The 18646-nt window shown below is 50.8% G+C and overlaps 1 pseudogene across 1 annotated transcript in view; it reads left to right on the forward strand.

The window, feature by feature from the left end:
• The window catches only part of LOC144951413 (integrin beta-5-like), a 38393-nt pseudogene extending 20052 nt beyond the window's left edge, over window positions 1–18341 (forward strand). The window contains exons 9-16 of the transcript XR_013640477.1: window positions 3886–4020; window positions 7540–7845; window positions 8530–8695; window positions 11458–11680; window positions 13458–13558; window positions 15519–15638; window positions 17165–17311; window positions 17848–18341. The product of XR_013640477.1 is annotated as an integrin beta-5-like (transcript). The remainder of the gene's footprint in view (window positions 1–3885; window positions 4021–7539; window positions 7846–8529; window positions 8696–11457; window positions 11681–13457; window positions 13559–15518; window positions 15639–17164; window positions 17312–17847) is intronic.
• The last annotated feature ends 305 nt before the right edge of the window (window positions 18342–18646 follow it).

Consider the following 18646-nt stretch of genomic DNA (forward strand, 5'->3'; position numbering starts at 1 on the left):
AGATGTTAACTCCCTCGCCTGGTATGCAGGAGGTCGTGTGTTCGATCCCGACCCTGTGACGCCTGTTGTACATTTGGAGTTTACATATTCTCCCTGTCGTCGCTTGGATTTTTCTCCCGGTCCTTCGGCTTTTCCTTCCAACATTCAGGATTGACATCACGCGTTTAGACTAATTTTTGGCTGCTATAAATTTCCACATGATAAGCCACTTCGTTGAGCTGTGGATTGTTGTCAGGTCGCTTTAGAAAAAGAGCTGCAGTCACACCTCGGTATACGACTGCTTTGGAATACGTCGAATTTGGTACACGTCGTGTTTTGACGAGAGAAAAATGTCTTGGGATACGACGTCTTGCTTGGGATACGACGTCTTGCTTGGGATACGACGCGCTTGCTAGACCTTGTATGGGTCGTGATGAGTCACCGCGTACCCGCGTAGACCCCGTTCACGACTGAACAAAGCGCCACTCCTCAGTCTGCCTGTACAGTAGATCTCGTTCAGTGCACAACCCTTAATTTATTCATGCATTTTAATTTATGTATGCATTTTAGTAATAAGTAGTGTCTAAATTATTTTATACAACCCCATTAATGTATAATATGTCACATAAAATATCATTTCTTATATTCTGGAACGGATTATTTCCTTTCCCTTTATTTCTTATGGGAAAAATTAGTTTGGTATACGTCATTTTCGGTATAAGTCCTACCTTCTGGAACGAATTAACGACTTATACCGAGGTACCACTGTATATTGCTCAGTGGGCCTTACCTGGTAAAATACATAAAAAAATCGTTAAAAAAAATACCGTTGAGAGATCATTCGGTAACTTTAATAACCACGTGTTTTTTCTTCTGTCTAGCCAAAGTTTTCACCTTGAAACGGGTTCAGACAGAAGCATATTTTTAGACGTTTCACTGTAAAACGACACCCGAGTCCAATTGCCGACCAACATACAGGAGGCTGACTTCATAGGAACGGATGGCATGTGTTGGCTGAAGGAGACTTCAAGCATTTGTAACATTTCCCGTTGCTCCGGATCTCTGTGAAGAATGTGATTTCACACGCAAGTCATGACTCTTGTTACGGAGAGTTTGGGCTCCCCGTTGTGACGATCTGTGGGTTCGTGTTAAGCCACGGTCCTCGTCCTGCCGCTCTTCAACGGGGTATTCTTTACACACGAGTTATGTCGATTATATTTCATACGTGAAATGTTAAACTGTAAAAAGAAACTAAATTAACTATGTCAAGCAATAGTATATGAACTATTTATAAAAAAGTTTTTATATTTTGTTATACCTTTTCAGGTATGTAAAAAAAAATAGTATATGAACTATTTATAAAAACTATAAATATTTTTCGATTTAAAGCTTTCGTTACTGCAGGGATCCATATTCTTGGTTCTTTCGGTAAAGTCACGTAGAAGGGAAAACAATAAAATAATGAAAATAAAACAATACAATTTTCACGACGTTTCGATTGCAACACAAGCAATCATCATCATCAGGTGTGAAAAACCACAGCAGCTTATTTTAATTGTTTTCCCTTCTACGTGACTTTACCGAAAGATCCAAGAATATGGATATTTTGTTTTACTTTTTCGGGTAAGGCCACTGAGCTATGTAGCTCTTTTTCAGAAGCGACCTAGCCATCACAATTGGTAGCTCAACGAAGTGGCTTGTCACGTGGACATTCAAAGCAGTCAAATACTCTAAATGCACGTTTCTAAATGTGAAGGGAAAAACCGGAGGACCCGGAGAAAAATCCACTTGACTACGTGGAGGTAGAGAGAGAGAGAGACACGCAAACTTGAAATATACAGCAACAGGCGTCGGGGTTGGCATCGAACCTACGACCTCCTGCATACCAGGCGAGGGAGATAACATCTCCTAGCCACCGCGACATGTTAATGCACTGTTAATGAGCTCAATACATTTTCCAAAGGAAACAAACATGAAAAACGTTGTAAATAAGACTGCATTTAGAAAAAGCACGTATCGTGACTTCCAGATCATGACTCGTTTAACTTAAATCGATGGCTCGGCAGGTTGGGTGAGAGACGGCAAATTCCCGGACGGAGAGAGCCGGTATAACGGCGGTCACCTGCGCACGACGTGAGGTTGCACCGTGGTGGGGTGAGAGGGGAAGGGGGGGGTTGGCCTTCGCTCGGCCTCTGCAAACTCTGCGAAACCGCTTCGTCGGTTCGCGCCTTCCTCCGCGTGCGCTGATTCACTCCGACCTGGAACAGGATATACGGGGGTTGTGGCGTGTAGACTGGCGAGGAATGACGATCCCCCATCATTTCACCAGATGCTTCCGATGACTAAAACGTCCTTCGATGTTAGCGAGCGCATTCGCAGGCAGGCGCAAGCGCGCGTGCGGGGGACCTCGCTGGGGAGATGGGGAAGGGCCGAGCGATGCCAAAAGCACATGGTGCTCATGACTGTTCTGGAACTTTGCTACGCAAATTACACACTCCCAATGAAGCTATAGGCGCTCGCTCAACGGGGGAGACACCTACACCGTATAACGTCACCAAGCATGAGCCAGAAGTGTGTGATGGTATATCTCTGTTTTTGGCTTCAAAAACAGAGATACGGCACATCCCTGCAATGTTTCTCTCCTGCCACTGCTGGCGGAAGGACCTCCATCTCGAGCGCTGCTCTACAGAGCCGTATTCGAGGATAGTTTGATTGAAGGTTGAAACTTCAAATCTAGAATTGATTGAAGGTGAAACGTTGTGAATGAATGAACTATACTCTTATGCATCCAACCAGAGTGCAATTGCGCTCTGTAATCGGTGCATATTCATAAATTAAGTGTGGCAGGAATGATTGACCACTAAGTCACCTCTAGATGCGTTCACCTGAACCTTCTGCAGCACAATTGGCGGTGGGGAAACGTGAGATTTGGATTTCCTCTTCTCGCTGCTGCGAAACGTGGTAACTGAGAAAGCCACGGGGATATTTCCGTGCGAGTTAAGGGGGTGGGTGCCTGGGGGGTGGGGGGGGGGGGGCAAGGGGGGCAGTGGAGACTTTTACGAACATTTGGTCCCAAGTTCGTGCGCCCTGTGAGCCTGAGCGTCCAGACTGGACAGAGAAGAAACGGGGGTGTGTATCCCGCCATGGTGGCGAGATGTTAACTACCTCGCTTGGTACGCGGAAGGTCGTGGGTTCGATCCTAACCCCGACGCCTGGTGGGTTCAGTCATGACGTCATCGTGCTCTATTTAAGACCGGAAGCTGGTGGATTGCTTCACTATTCTGGCAAATCGCCCGATGACGTTGGGTGTAATTGCCGGCGAAACGTCACGTTGCTCGCATTGTAAACGTCGTGGATTTACTCTCCAACACACCGGTGGGCTGAGGTAGTAAACTAATTGGCGCGTTGTTTACGTGACACAAACCTTACTGGCTGTGTCGGGTGGTGGAGGGTTACGACACAAAAACCTTCATTATGAACGGCAAGGGGAGTGCGGCACCGCTCATTCTTGATAGTTACAATGGAGATTCTCGCATCTTGCGACGCCGAGAGCGCATTTTGAACTTTGACTTCAAACTTCCGTGACTGCAGGAATTCTTATTCTTGGTTCTTTCGGTAATGTCACGTAGATAGGAAATAAATAAATAATAATAAAAAACATCTATTTTATTATTTTTATTTTCTATCTACGAGACTTTACCGAAAGAACGAAGAATACACATTTTGAACGTACGGGGGTGGTGGTGGTGGTGGGTGGTGGGGGGCGCAAGCTTGTGGAAGACGAGCGAGACGTGGCGTGGTTGCTTGTCATGCCGTCGTGCTCATTTCCGACGACGTCTTTGTCTCGTGTCCTCGCTTCTCCTTTTCTCTCTCCCCACCACCCCCCCCCTCCTCCCCCGGGAGCAGAAGATCCGCTCGAAGGTCGAGCTGGAGGTGTACGATCAGCCGGACGACGTGGTGCTCTCCTTCACGGCCGTGTGCCAGAACGGCACGGTGAGGCCCGGCCAGCGGCAGTGCGGAGGCCTCCGCGTGAGAGACACGGTGAGAGCCGCCGTGCGTCCCGCCGTGCGTCCCGCCGTGCGTCCCGCCGTGCGTCCCGCCGTGCGTGCCCGTGTCCCGCTTGTGTCCCGCCGTGCGTCCCGCCGTGCGTCCCGCCGTGCGTCCCGCCGTGCGTCCCGCCGTGCGTCCCGCCGTGCGTGCCCGTTTCCTGCTTGTGTCCCGCCGTGCGTCCCGCCGTGCGTCCCGCCGTGCGTCCCGCTACGAAAATCTGCGCTCAATGGCTGACGGAGCCTGCGCTGGTCTGGCGTCGTCGTTTTGCGGAACGCCTTTTTCCCCCGGTTCCGTTAGGGACGGTCCCGTCAGTCGAGGTTTTCGGCGCTCGTCTGAAAAACCGCGTTTATTTTCTCTTGCGTATCCGTCTGTGTAGGGTTGGTTTTCCTTTTAGTTTTAATGTTTCAGGGTTTTATTTCCTACTGGGATTATATTGTAAAGCAGCGCTGTGAGGTCTTGCGTGAAACGTGCTATATATATAAAACTGAGTTTTACTTACGATTCCAACTCACTGCTCTACGGGACGTCTGCCAAAAACATTATCAGGCTGCGGCGTGTGCAATATTCTCTGTCACGGGGTACTGCAAGGTCTGACATCGTGTCCGTCTCCAGTGCTCGCTGAGCTGCATTGGCTTCCTGTAGCCGAACAAATACGTTTCAAGGTGACACTCATTACACACAGAAAGTTCTTGTCTCAAGTGACCCACAACACCTTGCTGAGCTCGTCATGGAGCGATAAACCATCACGCGGTCTCCGTTCATCCATCGCAACAGCTTTCGGCTGGCCCATCGAACAAAGGTGGTCACCGCATTACGCGCTTCCAGATGCGCTTCTACGTCCGTCTCGAGCGCCCGATATTAGGAAGCAACTGGAGCTTTGCACTTTTAAGTCCTCTATATTGACAAACGAATTTCTTTACCACTGCTTTTTGTGCGTTAGTTTGTGCGTTAGTTTGTTGTGGTCCTGTGCCGGACCAGCCCAGCGTGGGTCAGCGACCGTCAGCTGGATTTTTTTCCACCGCAGAAGCTGATCTGTGCCGCTATCAACGTCACACTCGTCGAGTGACACCGTGGTGATGCTTGCGTGTCCTCACGGCTTGCCGACTTGCGGCGCTTTGCAGTAAACAGGTCGAGACGTACGTAGGTGACGTGGTGCGGTACCGCCCGATGTCACACGCAGTGAAGGAGTCGAGGCACGCGTAACTGTTATAATAGTATTGGCGTTTATCCAGGAAAGGCTCACGGATACCTCTTTTAAATGATGTCGTTTATCAACGGTCATTTGACCAGAGCTTTTTAAAAAAAAACAGTCGTTTTGTAATTTGATATAGAAGTGAAGGGATGCCTTGCTTCAACTTGGCTTCACAGGAATGATCTTGAAGAATCGGTGGCCCTTAGCGGGTTTATTTTTGTCCTTACCTCATTTAGTCTCTTTCCTTCACACAATTGACGCGGGTTCCCTTCTTTCGAGTGCGCTTCACCTTACTTGGCCTTGTTCACGACTGTTAAGGTCAGACTGTGGCTACATTATACGCACGGCAATCATCACCCGCTGCTGGTGAATCAATGCCCCAGGTGACTTGCAAATTGAGAAGAGACGAGCCTGTTGCGTTCACACCCGGTTAAACACAAAATAGCATTGAAACCTGATCAAGACGTCGTTTCAACATTACCACCGTAATACATTTTGATGCCGTTGAGTCATAGCAACAACCATCCATCACCCACCGGGGTTTTCTGTGTTTCGGCACAGAAGCGTCACGTGTAGCTCAGTGTTTTTTGGAAAGTACTTCATCATCTCTGCTGTGACAATCTAGGGTTCCATTGTCTCAAATCTACCCTTTGTATTTTAGCGATTGAAATCGTCGCTGTTCCCGTGTGCTCACGCTTAGTGAGTCTCTCAGGGAGATAACTGAAATGTTCTGTTGGGTTGTATATGTGCCTATATGAAATAATCTTCTGCATATAATCTTTACGATGAAAAAATAAATAATAATCTTTATTTATCCTGGAGAAATCCGATGAGCTATGAAGCTATTTTTCACAGATGCCGAGTAGGTGTGGCTCAGAAAGTTACGGCAACAAACAATACAACACGATTGGAGTGCCAAATAGAGGAAAACTAAATATGTAAAATAAGGTATCTTTTCTCTTACAAAGTACAAATTGCTAAAGTATATAAACCATTTATACAAACACAAATGATAGCGCAAACACATTCCTGTGGAGGGAGCTGGCAGGAACGTTGGGTTGCTCGGTCAATGGCCAGGGTCAACGGCGGCGTGGTGTATTCCGCAAATATGCCCGACTGTGAGGGCGGGCACAAGCCGGCGTGAGTAGGTTAAACGTTGAGTTTTATAAGGGCACCACGGGGTTACCAGCCCAGCCCCACCCTCAAGATGATCCACCACTGGCATGCCTGGCCAGTTCCTTAATAGGGATTTTTTTTTTCTTATGAAACCTCAGTACGTGGATTAATCTCGCCGCTAGTACAAGGAGGCGGTGCCATGCCAAAAAAAAGGCCTGGACAGTCAGGTGGTCCACCTAACTGATACATTCGTCAACATTGTTATCGTGCGATACTGCCGTTGGCAGTGGTGTGCAGGCACAAATGGCAATAACACTGCCCCAGAATTGAAAATATACATGACGATTAGAAACGTCTTTGGGCAACAGGCTGGCTATGATGAATGACCATTTTCCACTACTTCACCTATTATATATATTATTCCTTTCGGCGCAGCGCTATTGACGAACGTGATGATCTTTTGCTGTTAATACCGTGTCGGAGGGCTATGCCGGCACCTGTGAGATGATTGCGAATTCGAATCTGAGCAGCCACCCGCGACTAAACCGGTTCTCACATTGCGCGAAGGGTAAAATATTCCAACTAAATAATCTCTACATCGATGGGACCCCGCAACTGCTCCACCCGAGCCATCGATGCTTTGATATTTGCGTGTTCATTGTGCCGTTCGCCTTTTGGCGGTGTTCTCCGGTCTGACACCGGTGAGACTAGGCCATGAAGGAGGCTGTCTCTGGTGTAGGCCACTCGGTTTCAAAGACAATGCATACGTTGTTATCAAAGCACGTCTGTTTGCATATTCTACCACTAGCATGCGTGGTTCGTGCAGACTTGATGATGCCTTGCGGATAGAGGTGCCTATTAGACAGCTTAACACCTCCTGTATTTTTGCCGGCAAGTGTAAAGCCGATTAGCACGGTTGGCTACGTACGATACAAATGAATCTTCTTGGTTCTTTCGATAAAGTCACGTAGAATTGAAATAATAAAATAATTATTTTATTATGTTTTATTTTTATTATTTTATTATTTCAATTCTACGTGACTTTACCGAAAGAACCAAGAAGATGAATCCCTGCAGTCACGAAAGCTTTAAATCGAGATACGAAAGAAGTTCAACGTACGTACATACAAAGCCTTTTGATATTTTTATCATCACTGCTACTTCTGCCGCCGCTGCCGCCGCTGCGTGTCGTCCCACTTCAGGTGAGCTTCACCGTCACGGCGGAGGCGCGTGGATGCCCCCGCGATGGCGCTGGCACCAGCGGCGCCGCCGTGGGCCCCGGCGCGCGTTCCTACGAGCGCAACTTCACGATCAAGCCCGTGGGCTTCCGCGACAGCCTGCACGTGACGGCGCTGGTGCGGTGCGGCTGCGCTTGCGAGGCGAGCGTCGTACCCCGCAGCCCGCACTGCTCGGGGGGGTACGGCTCGCTCTCCTGCGGCCTGTGCCGCTGCAACCCCGGCAGGACTGGGGAGCTGTGCGAGTGCCAGGGACCGTCCGGGAGTGCGCTGGTATGGTGTGCAACTTTTCGCCAGGAAGGGGGGGGGGAGGAGGGGGGGGGTGGAGGAGGGGGGGGGGGTCTTGTTGGTGTCAAGAGCAGCCTCTGTGGAGGAGGAGGCTCGTGAAGGACGCTGCTGGGCGGTTGGAGGCAGTCACCCTCCACGACAACGAGCGGAGCGCCGGGCGGCTTAAACGCAGCAAGTTGGCACAGTAGGGGGGCACAGGCGGTGCATCTGCCAGTCGTCTAGGTCACCTGGGTCTGTCTTGTGACCCCCTGCCAGCGAGCCTTCGACGCTTAACGTGGCCTCAGAATGCACATAGCCTGGCACGAGCGACGTCACCGAATGGCGGTTGTTGTCGTTGTTGGGAAGCGGTAACGAACCCGGCAACCCAAGTTAAATTCCCGCTCACGGCCAACACGAGTGACTATTATCAGAACTGGTCCTGGGCCTCCACCTAGGTCGACTCGGCCTCAAATGAGCACCTGGTGCGATGTGTAGTAAACATCGCCACCGGGGAGACGAAGGCGGTCGGGGGGCGTGACGGCGGCCACCCACACCGCCTCTCGTTACCGGTGCCATCTTTCACAGGTGCCGCACGCTCATAGCGCTTGCCCCCCCCCCCCCCCCCCCGTACATTCTGCGAAGGCTCCACGGTTGGGGTGGGGGACCCCTTGTCTTTGTGTCCGACGGCAGGACTCGGCGTGCCGCATGAGGGAGCGCAGTTTGCCGTGCAGCGGCCGTGGGGAGTGCGTGTGCGGCCAGTGCCTGTGCCACGCCAGCGAGTTTGGCCGTGTCTCTGGGGCCTTCTGTGAGTGCGACAACTTCTCGTGCCTCCGTCACAAGGGGCTGCTGTGTTCCGGTACGTACGTGCGTGCGTGCGCGTGTGTGTGTGCGTGCACATACACACAAGACATAAACTAAATTATAAACTATTTTTTTTGTTTACTAGGTAAGGTATTATTTTATTATATTATATTATTTTATTATGTTTTATTTTAATTATTTTATTACTTACCTTCTACGTGACTTTACCGAAAGAACCAAGAAGATGAATCCCTGCAGTCACGAAAGCTTTAAATCGAAAAATAGGTAAGGCCATTTAGCTGTGTAGCTCTTTTTCAGAAGCGACCGAGCCACAAATGATAGATCAACGAAGTGGCTTATCATCACGTGGAAATTCAAAGCATCGGCCAAATACACTGAACGCACGTTGATTCTAAACATGGAGGGGAAAACTGGAGGACCCGCAGAAAAATCCACATGAGACCACTGGGAGAAAGAGACATGCAAACTCCAAATGTACAGGCGTCGGGGTCGAACCCACGATCTCTTGTATATGTAATGTAGGAACTTGGCGGGAGACGACCTTACGGGTAGCACACTCTTTTATTAACACCAACTTATATTACACGGGTGGCTAACTCCAGCCTTAACCCACGGGGTTCCCCCGGCTACACCCACACGGGCTCTTACGCCCCGTAGCCTCTCGGAACACACCCAGCCGGGGTGTCCGTCTCGACTCTGGGTCCCACAGTCTCGGTCCACATGGACGTCAGACCACGGGTCCCACAGTCTCGCCTCCGAGCCACACAGGGCCCCGGCCTTCACAAGGACAGCGGGACTAGGGGTCTCAGGGCCTACCTCTGAACTCCGTCTTCGGTCTTCGACTGGTTAACAACTCCCCGAGTGCTCCCGCGCGTCCCCCTTTATAGTCCTTCATGCGGACGTCGCTGAGAGCACCCACCCCAGTTGACCAATCACTGCGCGCTGCCCACGATCCTCTTTCCCACCTTGTGTCAGCGCGCACAACCACGCACCTCGCGCCGCCCCGTAATCTCTCACTCTCGGCGCGCGCGTCAACACCACGCCTACATCGGCGTGCCCAACCACGCACCCCGCGCCGCCCCGTGATCTCTCACTGCGGGCGCGCGTCCGCACCACCACTACATATACAAGGCGAGAGAGGTAGCATCTCACCACCGTGGCGCCCACCCCTCCCATGTAGCCTGCATAGGCTGGAAGGGCAAAGTGCTGTGAGCGAGAGCCTGTCAAGGATGGCACAACGACACGAGGATTTCGTGTGGTCAGCACTGTGCCGGACGTCTTAGTCTTGCCTGTGCTGATAACACTGGTCAACACACTTGTTCTGGCATAAGGTATTCTAACGGTTTTAAGATAATTTTGGGGTGCTGATTCTAAATCTGGCATCAGTTGTTGTATCACATTAGGTTTTTGAGATATCAAATATTGCATTTTTAATAAAAACTGCAGAAGAAAAATATTAAATAAATGTGGATATCTACATAAAATGATATTATAAACACACTATCCTAAAAATACAGCACCATATTTTAACACTAATGCAGTCACTGACTCGCAACAACTTGCAATCATAAGTGACAGAGTTAATTTCGGGTAAAATCAATGAAAATGGGGTATGCCGATAGCATAAAAATGAGATGTGATAAAGCAAATCTGAGATCAGATTTGGAATCAGCACCCTGAATTTAGTCTAGAACAGCTGCAAAAGTCTAGGCCAGAAAAAAAGTGTTTTCTTTGTTGACCAGTGTAATTTTCACACCTTAACGAGTTCCTCGTTTCAGACTCAGTAGACGTAGTGGGGATCCAGGACCCTTGACTGCCTTGCCGGTATGAGCGAGAGAGAGACGAGTGAGACTCCAAGTGGAGCGCCGGATCGTCGGTGAGGATTGTGAGCGTGGAACGTCCGATGCCGAAACATGCCCGTCGTGTTTGTAATTACCGGCGAAACTTCATGGTGCTCAAATTGTTAATGTTGTGGATTTACTCTCCAACACGCCGGTGTGCTGAACTAGTAACTAATCGGCACGTTATGTTTACGTGACAAACCTTTACAAATTGGCCGTGTTGGGTGGTGGCGGGTTTAACGACACATTTATATTTACGCGATCTAACCTAACAACAAAAACCTCTTATCGATAATATTGTTTGTGAAAGCCCTCCGTGTTAAATTTGCTGGCTTCCTTGGGACGTTGGGATCATGGTCTGGGATGTGTCGACCTCGTAGACTCATTTCCCTATTGTGATAATATTTTTTCATCTTGTTTGGAAGCTTCCGTGAATGCAGGAATCCATGCTCTTTGGTTCTTTCCTTTCTGTAAAGTCACGTAGGTAGAAAATAATATAAATCACGACGTTTCTGGCGCAACACAAGCATCCGTCATCAGGTGACGGACGCTTGCGCTTTCTGTTTTGGTGTCACATCTTAATTTGTTCAATTCATTTTTGAATTTGCTTGATAGTGTGCTGTATACATGGGTTCTAGATTTGAAGCTTTCGTGACTGCAAGGATGGTCCCACCTGATGACGGAGACTTGTGTTGCCTCCGAAACGTCCTGATTTATTATTATTTTATTTTTTATTAATTTAAATTTCATTTTTTACCTACGTGACTTTACCGAAAAAACTAAGAGTATGTATATATGGGATTTGGTCATTATACGTAATTAACGTACAGCATCACGGGATGCTATTCACGTGAATGACACCATGGATAATATTGGTCGCCAAAGCCTGCCGCTACGTGTTAAACTGACGCTCGTCGTCCGCCCCCCCCCCCTCTCTCTTGCCCTCCCCCCCCAGGCAACGGGCACTGCGACTGCGGCGAGTGCCGCTGTCGCCCCGACTGGGTCGGCGAGAGCTGCAGCTGCACGACGCGCACGGAGGCCTGCCTGGGCGCCGACGGGCGGCTCTGCAGCGGCCGGGGGCTGTGCTCGTGCGGCCGCTGCGTGTGCACAGAGCCCGACACTTTTGGCGACGTCTGCCAGAATTGTCCCACGTGCCCCAACGCCTGCAGCATCAAAAAGTAACGCCACGGGGCACCCCCACCCCAACACCCTCCCCCTACCCCCCACTCTCCCCCCCCTCCCCACCACCTCCCCCATCAGTCAAGCGCCACGCTGGTGAGATGTTAACTACCTCGCCTGATGTGCAGGAGGATCTGGGGTTCGATCCCGACCCTGACGCCTGCTGCTGTATATTTGGAGTTTGCGTGTCTCTCTCTCTCTCATCATCACCACGGTGGCTAGGAGATGTTAACTACCTCGCCTGGTATGCAGGAGGTCGTGGGTCCGATCCTGACCCTGACTCCTGCTGTATATTTGGAGTTTGCGAGTCTTATGCGTAGGACAACAGCTTTTTATCGCTGTTAACTTATTTTAATCGGCTTCGGAGGAGTCATGATGTGCTGAGTCGACCCCCTCTGACCGGGATATTTGAACTCGCGACCTTGCGATTGCGAGCCACACGCTTGAGCCACCCGGCGGGTTAATACCGTGGTAGTATTCACCGGAAACGCCGTGCCGCGCACTTCCCAGCGGACGTTTAAAAAAAAAAAATCCCACGTTGTTATTCGTGTCAACGGCCTCGAATGTGACAAAAATGACCGGCATGTCTCCGGGGTTTCTGCAGTGGGACGAGGGTGGGGGCGAGGGTGGGGGCGAGGGTGGGGGCGAGGGTGGGGGCGAGGGTGGGGGCGAGGGTGGGGGCGAGGGTGGGGGCGAGGGTGGGGGCGAGGGTGGGGGCGAGGGTGGGGGCGGGGGTGGGGGCGGGGGTGGGGGCGGGGGTGGGGGCGGGGGTGGGGGCGGGGGTGGGGGTGGGGTGGTATACGTTTTGATCATTACCCCGTGTGTAGAGATAGTTCAGTGTTTTTTGTGCTATTTTATTGAGTGGACACTTACTGTGTGTTCTCTTGGTGTGGTCTGGCACTGTTTCGTTGTTGTTTTTGGCGTGCCCACTCTTGATAATTAAATTATTGTTTGGTTCGTTCGGTAAAGTTATGTAGATAGAAAATAATAAAATAAATAAAATAAAAAAACAAAAACTCACGACGTTTCGATCGCAACACAAGCAGTCGTCATCATCATCACCCCCCCTTTCTCTTCGCCTGATGATGACCGCTTGTGTTGCGATCGAAACGTCATGAGTTTTTGTTTTTTTATTAATATTATATTTGTTTTCTTTTTATCGTATTATTTTCTATCTACGTGACTTTACCGAAAGAACCGAAGAGTTTGAATTCCTGCAGTCACGAAAGTTTTAAGTCAAAACTTATTATTTGCTTGTATTTAGTGACTTGCTTACCATTTTCTCTATTTTGCACTCTTATCGCGTTTTTTTTGCTGTTGTAACTCGCTGACCCTTCCCATACTGGACATCTGTTGCAGAAGAGCTTCTTGGCTCATCTGATTCCTCCTCCAGTCCAAACACAGACTCTGATGTTACTGGTAGGAACCTCCTGGTTCCACCAGCCCACAGGGGATTATTGTGTCCGTCCGTCGTGCATCCATAAATGGGAGGGGTGGGGCTGGGTGGAGTGGGGAGGGGCTGGGTGGGGAGGGGCTGGTCACCCCGTGGTGCCCTTATAAAACTCAACGTTTAACCTACTCACGCCGGCTTGTGCCCGCCCTCACAGTCGCGCATATTTGCGGAATACACCACGCCGCCGTTGACCCTGGCCATTGACCGAGCAACCCAACGTTCCTACCAGCTCCCTCCGCAGGAATGTGTTGATTGGTTGAAACGGTGCGCATTCCGGAGGGCGGTTTCGTGCTTGTGATTGGTCGGACGCTACGTGTTCACAGGGAGTGCGTCGAGTGCCGGTTGTTCCAGCGGGGGCGCCTCTGGGAGGACGGCTCGTGTGCGCAGATGTGCGTCGACGAGATCCAGCAAGTGGAGACGATAGGTCCGTCGCACGCACGCACGCACGCACGCGATGCACATATTCATGGGACATCCCTTGCCAGTATCAAAATATAAGAATAGGTTTTACCCCTTTTTGGCAATAAAACAGTTGTGTTAAGATGTTAAAACACCAAGCTGAAATCTTTTACTTGGAATCATGTTTTCATTGACCACATGTAACTTATAGTAGTAGGTTTTTACCCTTTAAACTGGTACAAAACTGACACCTTTATATAAGGCATCATGTTTGCAATAACCGCAACACAAGCAGTCAAAATGCAAACAAAAAGAAACAACTCTGATAATGGTAATGATATGCACTGTCCTTGAAGTTGATTGGTCCACACCCGAGACAGCTTTCCTTAGAGCCTAGTCTCCATTGGTGTTGGACCAGATGACGCCAAAAGGCGCACAACTCAAAAACAGTGCACTATCAGAGTATTTAGAGCTCGGGGTAAGCATTTACACTATGAGACCTCCTTTACCAGTATATTTTGCCACTGGTAAAGGAGGTCTCACATGTAACTTGTAGTGAACATGCAAACATAAAACCTGCTCTGGTAGTTTATGCATTGTCTTTGAAACTGATTGGTCCACACCAGAGAACAGCTTTCTTGAGAGCGTAGTTCTTAAACAGTGTTAGACCAAAGGATGCCAAAAGACGAACAACACGAAGACAATGCTGAGTAATGTCTGCTGGGCTGCATGCTATAGGCAGAGCTGCATGCCCCAGTACACAGTCTTGCCTATCAAGGACCAGGGGTTACAAGGCTCAGGCTGAAGCCAAGGCCCAGGTGACTGTGCGCCCGAAGCCAGTGTCAAGACCAGTCAAGGCCACGTGCTCTAGACCAGGGGTGGGGAACGTCCGGCCCGCGGGCCGTATGAGGCCCGCGAAATCATTTCGTCTGGCCCTGCCAAGGCAACCGCACGACTCGAAATTCAATAAATCGAGGCGCTTTTTTCATAGCAACGTGAATTTAATTTTGCATGGCCCGCGAATGATGTTATAAATATCCAAATGGCCCTTTTCAGAAAAAAGGTTCCCCACCCCTGCTCTAGACCAATGGTTCCCGGCCTCGCATGTATGTACGTACTTTGAACTTTTGCATCGTACGTAGCCAACCGTGCTAATTGGAGGTGCGGACCGCCGTCAACCCTCAAAATATTTCCGCATGCCTCCGTGCACCGATAACGCACATTTCTAAACTTAGACCTACTCTTGATGAATGCCAGGAATCGGCAGATGTAGCCGAGAGCCAGCCGTGTTGACGAGCCGTGAATGCGGTCTGCGAATCGTTGGGCAGTTCCACGGACCAATCCCCCACGACCTTTCAGACCGACCCCCCCGGTGGTCTGTGGACAAGCGATTGGGGACCACTCCTAGGCTTAGGCCTTGGTCAAGGCTGGTGGCTCCAAGCCAAGTCCTCAGACCCAAGCCCACACCCCGGATGTCACTCTCAGGGATGTGAGAGCCTAGAAAGTTGTCTCGAGCGGGTGTCGATTCCCAGGAGACTTGTCTTGAAGACCCAAGACTGCTCGGTAACCACACGTATGCACGTATGTACGTACGTATATTTTAACTTATTTCATAGCCAACCGTGCTTATCGGAGGTCCGGGGCCGAAAGACAACAAACTAAACGCCAAAAGCAGTTCTAAAGAAATTCGTTTTCGATCCAGATGATTTAAAAGTGCATAGCTAGCTCCCAGTGGGGTCCTAATATCGGAAGGAAGAGCGTTCCAGACGGCCGCGGAAGCGCATCTGAGAGCGCCACCCGATGCAGTGACCTTCTTCATGTTCGATGGGCGAGCCAAAAGCCGCTCCCTGCCGCGAGGGTGGCCGTCGAGTTCGCGTCGCGACGGTTCGTCCACGCGTCGCTTGCGCAGCGGCGATCTGCGATGCGCCGTTGACTTCACGCAGCGGGCGGGCGCGTCTGCGCACCCCCGTGTGTTGGTGATGCAGATGAGAGTCACAAGGACGCCGTGGCCTGCAGCTACAAGACTCAGGACGATTGCATCATGTCGTTCACTTACACAGAGGACTCTGACGAGAAGTCCGTCCTGGCTGCGCTCAAGGAGCCAGGTAAACCCGTCCGGAGTCTTCACGAGCGCTCACCATGTGATCGTACTCGTATTTACGGTACATGTGCGTGTATATATATACAGTAAAACCTTGGATTGCGAGTAACTTGGTCTGCGAGTGTTTTGCAAGACGAGCACATTTTTTAAAATAAATATGAATTTTATAAACGAGCGAGGTCTTGCAATACGAGCAGTACGTGTGTACGCTTTGTCTGCCGAGCGTCACGTGATCACAACTGATGTACGAGTGCTTTGATGTACGAGTGCTTTGGGTTACAAGCACGTTTCCGGAACGAATTATGCTCGCAATCCAAGGTTTTACTGTATACGGAAGTTTTTTTTACCAATCCACTACCGGATGAGGGCCTCGCCATGCCGAGCGGGTCGTAGAGGTTGTTTGACCGTATGCGGCACGCTGGTCAGTGCGGGTATTGTTGAAGGGCTGGGAGCATAGACGTGGGTTGATGGGGCACCAGTCAGTCTGGTGGACTTGAGTCCTCAACATGTGCGGAGCGATCAAGGAGTGATTTTCGTGGGAATGATAACCACGGTAGTAGTGATATAAGAGTGAAAAGGAAGCCACTGACCGCCACTGAGCACATTTCCAACCAACGTCGCACCGCAAGCACCGTCGCACACCTGCCTGATTCCCTTACTGATAAACTACTAAACTAATTTTATTTTGGCAGGTAAGGCCCCACAGTGCTTTATAGGGCGTGTTCAGAAGAGACCTAGCTATCACAGATGATAGCTCAACGAAGTGGCTTATCGCGTGGAAATTTATAACAGCAGCCGAATATTCTGAACGCACGTTGATTCTAAACGTGGAGGGAAAAACCAGAGGACCCGGAGAAAAATACACGCGAACACGGGGAGAGAGAGAGACACGCAAACTCCGCGTCAAGGTAGAGATCGAACCCACGACCTCCTGCATACCAGGCGAGGTAGTTAACATCTTGGAGGACCCAGAGAAAAATCCACGTGAACACGGGGAGAGAGAGAGACACGCAAACTTCAAATATACAGCAGCAGGCGTCAGGGTCGGGATCGAACCCGCGACCTCCTGCACACCAGGCGACGTAGTTAACATCCCCTAGCCACCATGATGATGATGATGAGAGAGACACGCAAACTTCAAATATACAGCAGCAGGCGTCAGGGTCGGGATCGAACCCGCGACCTCCTGCACACCAGGCGAGGTAGTTAACATCCCCTAGCCACCATGATGATGATGATGAGAGAGACACGCAAACTTCAAATATACAGCAGCAGGCGTCAGGGTCGGGATCGAACCCGCGACCTCCTGCACACCAGGCGAGGTAGTTAACATCCCCTAGCCACCATGATGATGATGAGAGAGACACGCAAACTTCAAATATACAGCAGCAGGCGTCAGGGTCGAGATCGAACCCACGACCCCCCGCATACCAGGCGAGGCAGTTAATATCCCGTCGCGACAGTACCGCCGTGCGACTTCATAAACTCCTCTGTCTCCCGTGTTGTCGACCCCGGTGCGTCGTCGCGCAGTGTGCGCCCACGGCGTGAGCGAGGCCAAACGCGGTGCTGTGCGTCGTGGCCGCCGCTCTGCTCGCGTGGAAGCTCATGGTGACGGTGCAGGACCGGCGCGCGTTCTCGCGCTTCCAGAACAACCGCATGCACGCCGAGTGGGGCGCGGTACGTATCAGAATCCGAATCGGAATCTTTGGTTAATGCTGGAGGAATCCGATGAGCCAGTTGAGGCAGGTAAGAAGGTTACAACAACAAACAATATTAAAACACGATAGTGGTGCAAAGTACAAGAAAGGTGGTAAACAAATTCTTGTTTTTTTCGGTAAAGTCACGTAGAAGGGAAATAATAAAATAATAAAAATAAAACTATTAATTGTCACGACGTTTCGATTGCAACACAAGCAATCATCATCAGGTGTGAAAACCACAGCAAGACAATTTCTTAACGTTAGCACTTTTTTCAAATTAGGCGGCAGTGTTTACAACAAACAAGCTTCTCGCTCGGCCCGGACAGTACCTTTCACACACGAGCGTCGGCCGCTGACACATCCTGCCGTCCACAAGCTCGGCATTCGAAACCACCCCACGCTTACTCACTCCCGCACACAGACCGGCCTCTTTCATCGCGCGACACTGTGCGCCGTTTGTCCCGTTTTCCCCGACGAACTCGCCGCTCATCTGCGTTTTCCCCCTTTTCGCAGGGCTCCAACCCGCTCTTCCCGAACTCCAACCACTCCGAGGTCTCCTTCCACGGGCTGCCGCTCCCGTCTGGGATTTGAGTTTTTTTTTTGGGAAGTCGAAGGCGACGCCCGCCGGATCGGAACGCAGACCAACGCCGTGACACGCCCCTTGTAAGCTCGCGGACGGGGGGGGCAGGGCCGTCTGTCAGGAGACGTTCGCTTGAGGCCTGGTTCAACGAGTTCCGCCAGCCGAGTGGCGACCGACTCGCACCCATCGCTCGACTTTTCTCCGATCCCTGCCGAGGCCCCCCACCACCCCCCCCTGCCCGTCGACCTGCCTCTTAAATGGCACCCGCCTGATTATCCGCCCCCCCCCACCCCCCGCCACACTTGTACCTCTATTTTTCACCGTACAACTGAGCTGCACCGGGTGGATTGGGGGGGGGCTTGTCCGTCGACGGCTCGTTGTCTCGGATGTGCCAGTAGAAAGTCGGTATGTATATGTAATAAACCGACTCCGGACGATATCGTATCTCTTGTCTTGTCTTTATTCTTTCTTCATTTACACAGCTCTCTCACACCGCTGGGTTCCTTTTCCCCGTTACTCCCGTTACTCGAGCGTGGCGTTCGCTCGCTTTCCTCGCTCCCTCACACCGCTGGCTAACGGCGTTCGGGAGACAGCCTCCGGCCTGCCACGTGGCCACTGGCGTGCCGGAGGCGCAGATGTGTTCTCTCCTCGAACCTCTCCACACTGACCACGAGCTGTCACTCTCCACCCCTTATATAACCTGGCTCACGTGATGCCACGCAGCCAATCATA

Source organism: Lampetra fluviatilis, chromosome 62 (assembly GCF_964198595.1).
Source record: "Lampetra fluviatilis chromosome 62, kcLamFluv1.1, whole genome shotgun sequence".
In the NCBI taxonomy this organism is placed as follows: Eukaryota; Metazoa; Chordata; class Hyperoartia; order Petromyzontiformes; family Petromyzontidae; genus Lampetra; species Lampetra fluviatilis.